This window comes from Ailuropoda melanoleuca, chromosome 4 (assembly GCF_002007445.2).
Source record: "Ailuropoda melanoleuca isolate Jingjing chromosome 4, ASM200744v2, whole genome shotgun sequence".
Classification (NCBI taxonomy): Eukaryota; Metazoa; Chordata; class Mammalia; order Carnivora; family Ursidae; genus Ailuropoda; species Ailuropoda melanoleuca.
In genome coordinates, this window is record NC_048221.1 from 125,143,115 (window position 1) to 125,155,205 (window position 12,091).

The window sequence follows — 12,091 nt, forward strand, 5'->3', positions numbered from 1 at the left end:
ATCATTCCTCTTTAGCCAGAGTGCAGCCCGGGTAACACAATCACTCTGAGTAATGTACTTAGCTACAACAGCTCAATGAGCCCCTGTGCCATGGGCGAGCACCGCTATTTCCAGAGCTTCCATATGGACCAAAGGCCAAATTTTCCCGCATTTCAGAGAAAGGAGGGCTTAGAAGTGGGAGGCAATCCACAAACATGGCATAAAAGCCAGGACCCTCACTTGCATCCAGGGCCCTGGCATCACACCAGGCCTATCCTTCTGTCCAGGAGCCTGGCTTGTGGTGCTTTAGCCTCACACAGCCACCCCAGCTCCACTGTGTCTGCTCAGGAGCTGCTAATCGCTCTGTTAGCCGCACAAGCAGCCCGCGCTCTGGGCAGCAGCCTTGAGCAGCCTACAGCTTTAAAGGGCCTTCCGGAGGGAGGTGAGAGGGAAGAAGATGACAGGCCCAGGTCATACAGCTTCAAAGAAAAAAAAATGATGAGGCCTAGAGAAGAGTCCAGGGAGAACCAGAGGGAAGACTGTGCCCCTAAGATTGTCACGTAGCTGATTAGTTGTGAAGCCCAAAATAGAACTCAGGATTCCTGACTCTGGGCCTGGTGACTTGAACCCCTGGCATTTCTCCCTTGAAGCAAGTACCTTGACCTACTTCTCAGAAGCCGCAGGGAAAGAACAGCCTATAAAAACAATACCCAAGTATGGGAGCAGGTGGGTATCCAAGGGCTGAAGAATGCATTTCCACAACACAGAAAACAGCCCACGAGCCGGGTCAGTAGGACGTGCTCTTGGCCAGGTTCCTGGAAGCTGCCTTGGGCTGCAGGAGGGACACAGGGGGACAGGGCTGCCTGCTGCTGTGAGATCAGGGCCTGAGTGTCTGGGGTACAGAAGGCTGTGGCAGCCACATTTCCCCTTTAAACCAGATTTTGCCAGAGAGTGAGCGAAGTTTGAGGTATCGATTATTGACATGTCACGGTTTAAAAGCACTAAGCAAATTCTCCTTGTCACTGCCCTCTTCGCTGTCTTTGGTTCACCCTGTGTTTACCTTCCAGAGAAGAGTCAGCTTCCCTTCATTAGCTGCCACTGCCTGTGGTCCCTGGAGAAGAGGCTCCTTTCCCATGTGAAGTTCAAATCCATGTCCACTTGCTTCTAGTAAAAATCTCAGGGATTACCATGCCCTTTGCCCTGACTCTTCTGTCCTTTCACTCTGTCCTTGCTCCCGGCTGTCAGGAGCCACCTGTTCCCCACTCATCACCTCCCATCTCCGGCCTATGTGATGCTTGCTTCCACTGAGACACACTGAAAGACTTGAAGGCCTATGGTGTCATTTTCGTCCATTGAAAGGCATGGCTTAGAAGAAAGAAGGACATGGGAAGCGAATGGCTGGTCAGACAGATGGTCTCAGAAGGTCAGATCTGGCTTTCCAGACCTTGGCTAAGGAGACCTTCATGGCACCACAGCCAGAAGCAACAGGTTTGCCCAGAGCCTGACCAACCCGGTCAAAGCTTGGTTTAAACAAACTTGGAGGAGGGAAAAAAACCTGATCACTAGGGAAGAATACAGAAAGGACATGTGTGATGCTGAACTCTAAGACCGGAAAAGTAGCACCAGTCGGGGAAGAGCCCTGGGACTTCAGTGAGGCCAGATGCCAACTCTCCACAGAAGCTACCCTGGCCCACCTGAGCCAAACCCAGGCTCCCCAGCCTTGTCTATTCACAGCCTCTCTGTGAATTTGACTTTGGAGAGACCTCTCCTTTTCTCCCAAAAGATGTCCAGCCTCTGGCAACCCTGCAGTTAGGAATCCCTGGCCATGCCCATTTCCCCCTCCCTGGACTCTGCTTGGCCACAGGACCCCTCTTTGATACTCAGCTCCATTCTCAGTTTTTAAATCTCTAACCCAGTTCTCACCTTTCTGGCTCAGGGATGACAGCTCAGTTCAGTCCCATGACGGGATGCTCAGCAATTCTCAGGTGAAAATAATGGAGAAGCTCACACATGCATATAACAGAGAAAGTCAGTTAGATTTTGAACCCATCAGTATCTGATGCCTATTAGGTTAGGACTCAGTTGTGCTCTAATTTATGGGACATGCATTTATTGAGAGCATACTAGATGCAAGAGACTCTGTTAGAGAGCCTAAGAGAGAGAGAACTAAGAACATCCCTGCCTGCCATCCAGAAAATCCATGGTCTAGTAGAGAAGGTAAGTCAAGACAGAAAAATGACATATCAGAAGAGGGATCAAAATAGAGTGTCAGGACTCTGAAAACTAAAATGTTGCTTAAAGGAATTAAAGAAGACACAAATGAATGGAAAGACATTGTATTCATGGATTAGGAAATTTAATATGAATGTTGAAATGTCCATAGTGTCCAAAACAATCTTTAGATTCAATGCAACCCCTATCAAAATTCCAACAACATTTTTTTCAGAAATGGAAAAAAACTTAAAATTCATATGGAACCACAAAGACTGAATAGTCAAAGCAATCCTGAGAAAGCAGAATAAATTGGAGGCATCACACTTCTTGGTTTCAAGCTATATTACAAAGCAATAGTAATCAAAGCAGTATGGTACTGGCATAAAGACAGGCATATAAACCAATGGAATAAAATGGAGAGTCAAGAAATAAACCCTCACATCTATAGTCAAATGACTTTCCACTTGGGTGCCACGACCATTCAATGGGAAACGTCAGTCTCTTCAACAAATGGTCCTGGGAAAATTGGGTATCCACATGCAAAAGAATGAAGTTAGACATTTATTTTATACCAAACATGAAGATTGACTTTAAATGGATTAAAGACTTAAACACAGACCTGAAACTGTAATGCTCCCAGAAGAAAGCATACTTAAGGAGGTTTTGACCTTGATCTTAGCAATAATTCTTTGGATATGATGCCAAAAGCATGAGTAACCAAAGCAGAAATAAACAAATGGGACTACATCAAACTAAAAAGCTTTCGTACAACAAAGGAAACAATGAAAAGACAGCCTATGAAATGGGATAAAATAATTACAAACCATGTTCCTGGGATTAATATCTAAAATACACAAGGAACTCATACGACTTAACATCAAAAGAACGAAGAACCTGATTTGAAAATGGGCAAGGGGTCTGAAGAGGTGTTTCTCCAAAGAGGACATGCAAATGGTCAACAGGTATATGAAAGGATGCTCGACATCACTCAGCATCAGACAAACACAAATCAAAACCGCAATGAGATATGGCTTCACATCTGTTATCTAAAAGACAAGAGATAACAAGTGTTGGAGAGTGTGTGGAGAAAAGGGAACCCTCGTGCACTGTTGGTGGGAATGTAATTTGGTATAGCAAATATGGACACAGCATGGGGGTAACCAAACAAATTAAAAATGGAACTACCATATAACTCAGCAATCCCACTTCTGGATATATACCCAAGAAAATGAAATCAATATCTTTTTTTTTTTTTTGAGATTTTATTTATTTATTTGACACAAAGATAGAGAGAGAGAGAGTGCAAGTAGGCACAGCGGTTGACTGAGGGAGAGGGAGAAGCAAGCTCCTCACTGAGCAGAGAGCCCCACATGGGGCTCAATCCCAAGACCCTGGGGTCATGACCTGAGCCCAAGGCGACACTGAAATCATTACCTTGAAGAGATGTCTGCACTCCCGTGCTCATTTGCAGCATTATTCACAATAGCCAAGATATGGAAACAACCTAAGCGTCCATCAGCATATTGTTTGGTAGGAAGGATTACAGGTACTTCCACATGACCCTCTTTACAAAATAGGCCTTATTCCACAGGTGAGGAACCCATTTCTGCGATTATGCCAATCTCTGAGAATGTCTAGTCTAATTCTGTACTCAAGAACTGAGGGAATAAGTATGGGGTGGACTCAAGGGTTCTAGGGCCCACTGTGAAGTAGATGCTGGCCACTTATGACCTGACCCGTTGACCCACACTCAACCAGTAGGCAGTAGCAATATTAAGTGTTCTTAATATTAGTGTTATGTCAAAGTCATTGTCCAGTAACCCCAAGTGATCCTTTTTTTATGGCCACAATCCCCTGTGGGAAGGGTAGAAGAAATATAAACAGTCTGTATTTGTGGTGGTACTGCAGTGTTGTTCCTCAAAGGTACTCGGACTTCCCCTTTAGTCACAGAGTCTTGGGTTTAGCCGTTTGTTGTGAGGCTGCCACTGTATTGTAAAGACTGGAGCCACACATTTTTTTCAGCAGACCAGGTGTTCGGTTTTCAAATTTTTGAATTATTTATATAAAAAAATTTAAATCAAATGGGATCCTAGTGACTGATCATTTATTTTAGTATAAAAAAATCCTTGGGGCGCCTGGGTGGCTCAGTCATTAAGCGTCTGCCTTCGGCTCAGGGCGTGATCCCGGCGTTATGGGATCGAGCCCCACATCAGGCTCCTCCTCCACTATGAGCCTGCTTCTTCCTCTTCCACTCCCCCTGCTTGTGTTCCCTCTCTTGCTGGCTGTCTCTCTCTCTGTCAAATGAATAAATAAAATCTTTAAAAAAAAATCCTTGAAGGCTGAAGCTTCTGATTATCATAACGGCCTTGCTGCCACGATGCAAATCATGTCCCTGTACCACTAACAATTAAGTGTCATCATTTGGCCTTTGCCGAGCCAGGATCTGTCCACAGTAATTGAAATAAAGGAACGGGGGGGGGGGGAGGGGGTCCACTTCAGCTGTGGCATAACACAGCCATTCTTGGCCTACTTAGAATAGCCACTAAAGCAATCTCAAAGACTACCTGTATGAGTATTTTCTGGGCCACCCTGGGGACATAGAAAGAGGAGATGAAAAGTGCCTTCTGGTATTTCTACCTGTTGGTGTCTTTGAAATTCTTCTTCCTAACATTACACTGCACTGTATCTCAGCTTCACTTAGCATTGTTCTCTATTGTGACAGGTTTTGGGCAGCCCACCAAGAAAATACAGAGAAACACTTCCAACTACTCAAATTAGTATGTTAAATTCAAATTTCGAGAAAATACATCCATGTCTATAAATTCAGCCTGAATCTAAAATGTTGGTTTTCTTCCTTAGAAAAAAAAAAATCTATTCCCATGTGTGTTTCCCCCATATTCATATAAATTAACAAAAGTTGTTGTGTATCTGTGTGTGTGCGCAAGCGCATGCATGTGTGTGTGTGTGTGCGTGCGCCTGTGACTTGCCCACAGTGAGTGCTGTTCATTAACTCCTAGATTGTACTTCATAATTGGCCCCCTGGGCATGCTGGTACCTCATTCCAGTTACATGTTTGGAGATAATGAGGAGCGAAGGCTGTAGACTAGGGAAAGATAATTGGCTTTTCTTTGCAAGGTAACTCCCTTAGATGCAACTTCATGTAAAACAGTAATAGCCTCATTAGACATAGGAGCAGATCCTGTTTGGACTGGTGGAGGCTCAGTGAGGTTTAGGAGGACAGGGTTTTCCGAGTTCTTCAGAATTTTGCATCTATTCCCATTCTAGTGCTTGGGGTATGCCCCTTTCCTCATCAATGCCCTAACTTTGACATATGAGACCTGGTGAGGCTGTGAATTCAGCTGACTTTGTAATTTGGTAACTCCTGGAGTTTAGCTTTGAGTTATCTCTGTCCTGTGGCTGTAAGAAATGAGTTTCTTTTTCATGCAGTCTTAGAAAATTTGTATTACAATCGGAGAATTTAAGGACTTCAGCTTGTGACTTATTTTCTTTTAGGCAAATTCAAAGCAACAGAAGTTACACCATTCTGTAGTCCTTTAATTCCTTTTGACATTCTTGTAGTTCGGCAGGAGCAAATAGTTGGTTCTAATAAACAGTGATCAGAGGCATTATTTACCTTTTAATTTTTTCCAACCATTGTATGGCATGTATACTAATGATATTTACTGCTCTTGGTCTGAAGTAACTAGGTAGCAGATTCTGTCTTCTACCCATTTCCCCAAGATTCTGTTGCTGGCCACCATCTCCCAGCACCAGTTTCTCTGTACTAGTCAAGGTTCTTGGTCCACATAACATAAACTAACTCTGGCTAGCTGAAACAGAAAAAAAATTCATTAGAATAGCAGAGAGTCAATAGGAAGCCCAAGATCAAAACCCAGCCAACAACCAAGAGATTGGATATCCAAATACCATCAAAATCATGCCACCAAAATAAGGCCACCATCACTGACACCACCACCACTGGCTACTTGCTGCTGCCACTTTCTGTGTCTCTGACAAAGGATGCCCATTCCTTTGCATCTATTCTTTCAAATCCACTACTGCAGTAACAAAGAACTCCCACCTTCTGTATCTTCACAATATTCAAAATTCTGTATAGCAGCATCTGTTTCACTAATTGTAGACCAGGCGCTAATACCTTCGGTGGAGAACCAGGAGAGCTGTTCCCCTTGGTTTCCATAGTGAAAGGTGGAGCCTTGTCTCCTACATGTGTTGGATTCCCTCACATGAGAAGAGAGTTTGGATGCTAGGTGGTCCCATTCCACTCCCCCCAGGAAAAGACTGCTACGGTCTTTAAACTGAAAAGATTTAGAACAAACAGCAAAAAGACTATTAAAGCCTAAGGTACAGGTGAAAGTAATTTATTAGAATTAATTATTTTAACAAAACCCCCCATGTCTAGATAAATTTCTTTCTAAGAAATATAAAACAAAAGTCTTGGAAAAAGGATTGTAAAATAACTAGCAATAAACCTTAAAAATTCATGAGAAACTAGAAAGGAGTTGAAATTGAGTTGACCTTGTATGAAGGAAAATTGTGGGTTCTGCTAATTACCAGCTTCGTGTTGAATGCCAACAATTAGTAGAATCACTTGGTTAAACAGGGTTGCTTGTTGTGAATACCTAGAAAATGATTAAGTGAACACTTGGAGCCAGGATGAATTTATTAAGCACCAGCCATAGTAACCATCATTATTTTCTTTTGAATCAATCAATCAATCCGTTAATCCATTAATTAATTTGTTTTTGACCATCAGGAGACAAAATGAAAATGTTATAAGTACTGTGTCTTTAAAAAGTTAAAAATACCATTATTTACTTTTACTATAAAAAGAAACCATGGTAATTATGGAAAAGTAGATAGAATTTTCTAGTGAAATGAACTCCAACTATTGTCCGTGCTTTCTCCCCACTAAAATTACATTAAAGGAATAAGATAAGAATCCACAAGGAAAAGGAGACAAGGAGAAGAGATAACAGGACTGTAGAGGACAACGCATTTTTGGAAGATGGAAATAAGTGGATGCATGGAACTGACTTGGTGGAACAAAGAGAGTGGAAATCAAGTGTCCACAAAGGAGATGCCAATGTAAACAAGGCAATGTGGACAGCAGAACTCCAGGAATTCTCAGGAATCACAGGCACTAAGAGCCTGATATAAGGAGTGAAGCTGAAAACAGGAGAATTGGATATGACTCCTGTCCATTTACATTTCTGATCATATTTTAGTGGGTTGCTTTTAAATATGAACTGAAAGCCAAAGATAATCAGATCCTTAAGAAAAGCATCTAACATGAGAGAGAACAAAACACAAAACAGTGAAAAGGACTTGCAGGAAATAGAGACAAGGCAGGTAGTAGAAGAAACTTTACACTTAACATCACCAGAGAGGGAAGAGAAGATATTGTATCAGAGAAAAATGACTTTTATTTTACACTGCATTCGTAGAGCCTTATCCGTTTATTGTACAGGGCAAGAGGTAGCCAAGTGGATAGACCTCCCATTCACACGGACACTCTGGATTTTTTGTTTGTTTTATATATTGGAATTTTTAAAAATGGTTTAACAAAATGTTAAAGGGCTCTAGAGTAGAGTTTTGTTTTTTTTTAAAAGATTTTATTTATTTATTTATTTGACAGAAAGCAACACAACCAGCGAAAGAGGGAACACAAGCAGGGTGAGTGGGAGAGGAAGAATCAGGCTCCCAGCGGGGCAGGGAGCCCGATGCGGGTCTCAATCCCAGGACCCTGGGATCACACCCTGAGCCGAAGGCAGATGCTTAACGACTGAGCCACCCAGGCACCCCTAGAGTAGAGTTTTAAAATTAATCTTTAAATTTATTTGTTGTTGAAGTTTACTTGACACACAATGTTACATTAGTTTCAGGTGTACAACATAGCAATCCACAACTGTATACATTATGCGAGGCTTGCCACAATTGTAGCCTCCATCTGCTACCATACATAGAGTTTTTGATTTAAGCGACAGAAATTAACACTAGATAATTTAAGCAAAAACACTGTTCATTAGAAGGTTATGGGTAGCTCATTGAACCAAAGGCATAGGTGAAAAATCAGAATCAGAAAGGGGAGGAGTCAGGGCAGCTCTGGGCTCCTAGTAGCAGAAATGTTGGATCAACCGGTTGGATCTGGGCATTAATGCTGTGATGAGTCTGTTCCGACTCTTTGTTTTCAAAGTGCTAGGAGAGAGAGCCCACTCGTCCTAGGTTGGGTCAGGGGTACACCCTCTGGCTAGGGAAGCAAAAGATACGTTATTAGTTTCAATAAAAGTACATCAGCTGGAAAGGGAAATCTCCCCCTGGAATGTCAAAGTGATATTATCAGAAGAGGGTATGAAAACTAGGGAGCAAACCCAGCAAATTTCTATAGTATCTATGGCTAAAAATAAGTTTGGAAACCATGAATCTGCAGAATCTTTTTTTTTTTTTTTTGCAATGATGAAGAATAGTCCATTGGAAGTATATGCAAAAATGTATTCAATCAATTACCTCTTATGGGACATTAAGATTGTTTTCTATTTTTTGCTTTTATAAATAGTACCTCAACAAGCATCCTTAGACCCCAATTTTATGGGCATCTTTATTGAGAAGTGGTAATCTAAAATCCTTGTGAACAAGGTTGAGATTTCTAGGCTGGATGATTTCATGTGAAAAATGCTGCTGGTCCATTGATGTTCACTTGCAGAGACTTAACTAATGTTATGTGGATTTTGCCCTTGGCCTCTTTCTGTTCAACAACTTTATGGACGATTTAGATATGCCATTAAAAAATGTACTTAACAAATTTGCAGATGCCATAGACCTAAGAATGATAACAAATATGGTAGAATGTCATCAAACTTCCGAATGATCCTTATGAACTGAAATACTAGGTCTAAGCCAACAAAATTAAACCTAACAAGAACAAATGCAAAAGTTCTGCGTTTTTTTTTTTTAATCAATTGTTCAGAGACAGGAAGGGTAAGTGCTATTTGGACAGAAATTCACAAGAAAGGTCTAAAGGTTTTATTAAATGCAAGGTCATTATGACTCAACAGTATGATAACCAAAACCAGTGTGATCTTAGAATGTATTAAAATAAGTAAAATATCTAGAACTTGGATGCTAGCCTTCTGTACCTTTTGCTCTGGTCGGACTAGAATGTTGAGTTTAATTTTGACTGGTTACACTTTTTTAAAAGATATTATTTATTTACTTGACAGAGAGAGAGAGAGTACAAGCAGCGGGAGAGGCAGAGGGAGAAACAGGCTCTCCACTGAGCAGGGAGCCCAACGTGGGGCTCAATCCCAGGACCCTGGGATCATGACCAGAGCCAAAGACAGACACTTAACCAAATGAGCTACCCAGGTGCCCCATTGACTGGTTACACTTTAAAAAAGAGATAGTAACAAACTGGAGAGCATGCAGGGAAAGACACCTAGTAGTTATGATGATAATTTACTGAGTGCTTACTCTGTGCCAAGCGCCATGTCAAAAACATTTTTAAAAAAATTATGAGGCAGGTATAATTTTACAGATGGGGAAACTGAGTCACAGGATGCTCAATAACTTGCTCAAGGTCACACAGCTAGTAAGTGAGGAATCAGAGACTGGAACCCAGGAGTCCACCCTGGGAGACTTCTGTCGTTCATCACACACACTGCTAGTTCGTGAAGCAAAACAGGTGACCCCAGTACATGAGTGTGATTTGAGGGACTTTGAGCTGATTCTGCAGGGAAGTTTCTCACTGGCTAGCGGGACCACACAAATAGGCCAGTTATGCACTTGGTCTTTATATCTTAATCCAGAGATCGTAATATTTTGTGGATTGACAGCGAGCTGAGAAAAGATTTTGATAAAAGGAAGAATTGTTCGAGGGTGCTAGACAGTGGAATTCATTCCTTCAACAGCTAATTGAGTGCTGCACTGAGGGCTGCAAAGTACTCGGCAGTGGGGTAGGCCTGATAATATAATGACGAAAAAGGCTAATGTTTCTTTGCTCTGGCAGCGTTCACCTCCAATGGAGGGTTGAAAATACAGTTGATCCTTCAACAACACAGGTTTGAAGTGTGCAGACCCACTTATATGTGGATATTTTTCAATAAATATAGCGACATACTGTAAATGTCTTTTCCTTATGATTTTCTTAACATTTTGTTTCCTCTAGCTTACTTTATTGTAAGAATACGGTATATAATACATATACAAAACATGCAGATCAAATGTTTGTGTTGTCAGTAAGGCTTCTGGAAAATGGTAGGCAATTTGTAGTTAAGTTTTGGGAAGTCAAAAGTTATATGTGGCTTTTCCACTGCATGGGGGTCGGTACCCCAACCCCTGCGTTGTTTAAGGGCAACTGTAATGAAATCAGTGATAGTAATAAGTGTAGTCAGTAAATTAGGAAAGAGGGGGAATTATGGAATCGTTCGGTAGGAAACCTTCCCCTGTCCAGTGGGGTAGCAGTTGGGGGGTGGGGTGCATTTCTTTGGGACGTGAAGGCCAAGTTGAAACTTGAAGACTGAGTCCAACTTTGCCCAGAGCAGGAGCTGGAGAGAAGGAAGAGAGTTTTCCAGGCAAGTTTCAGGTAATTCCAGTAGGAGGTGACGATGGCTGAGGTCTGGGCTGTGGGTGAAGAGAGGATGGATTTTCCAGCAGGTGGTGTGTAGACTTCTGATCAGTACTTGAGGCTATTTTAGGTGCTTCACGGACACGTATATCTGTACTAATTATGTGTTTATTTTAATATATATTAGTAATCTATGTAACTAGTATATCAAACTTGATTTCCCAGATGGTGTTATTTAAAATGAAACTAGATACTTAACATTTTAAAAAGAAAGTCAATTATAAATATTAAGCAAATAAGGGTACTGGTGGCACCGCATTCCAAGAGCTATTTATGGGTAGAATGCAGGGCTGCAGAATTGCTAGGTGAACCACATTGCCTAGGGTCAGTCCTGCCAGTGACAGCCCTGTCCTGCCCCTCCCTTTACCCCCCCTCCCCCACCTTGGATTCTTTCTTTACACGGTGTTTGCCCTGAGTCTTACCCTTCTTTGTTTTATCCTTGAAATTTCTCACTCTGCCTGTGTGTGAACAGCTCTCTCTCACCATGTCCTCAATATAGGCATTCCCTGTCTTAGGATGATTCAGCTTATGATTTTTCGACTTTACAATGGTGTGAAAGCAATGTGCACTCAGTGAAAACCATCCTTCAAAGTTTGAATTTGGATCTTCTCCCTGGGCTGGTGATATGAGGGACGACCCTCTCTCATGACGCTGGGCAGTGAACACAGGATGTATGAATGTATGAAATGCATTCTCGACTCATGGTGTTTTCAATTTATGAGGGGTTTCTCAAGATGTCACCCCATTGTAACTTGAGGAGGATCATACTGGCTTTTGCAGTCCCCTAATTCAGGCTGTTGATATGCCTTTCAGAGCTCTTAACAGAGCATTTTCCAACCAACATATATATCTTTTTATCTTAAAGTTTTAGAGTACAACTTCTTTGAAATACAGTGGTAGACAATTTCCACACTCCTTCTCTTCCCTTCTGCCACTCCCATTCTCAAACCACCGTGTTCCCCAGCCTCTCCAGCTTCACGTGGATTCTCATCCTGGGTCATATTATTTGCACCTTGGCAGAATCAGAGCAGGGAGCTCAGTTCCAGCGTGAGTACCCACTGCGGTCAGAGTACCAGCAGCCGAGCAGAAAGACTGCGTCTGCGAATGTGGCTCAGCGGGCCATGTAGCAGCTCCCTCCTCATAGCTGCTGGGGCCAAGCACCCATCCAAACATCACAAGGACTGTGCAAGGGTGCTGCCACGCAGGTGTCATGCACAACTGAGACTCCAGAGACAGGCAACACACACGCGTGCTGAG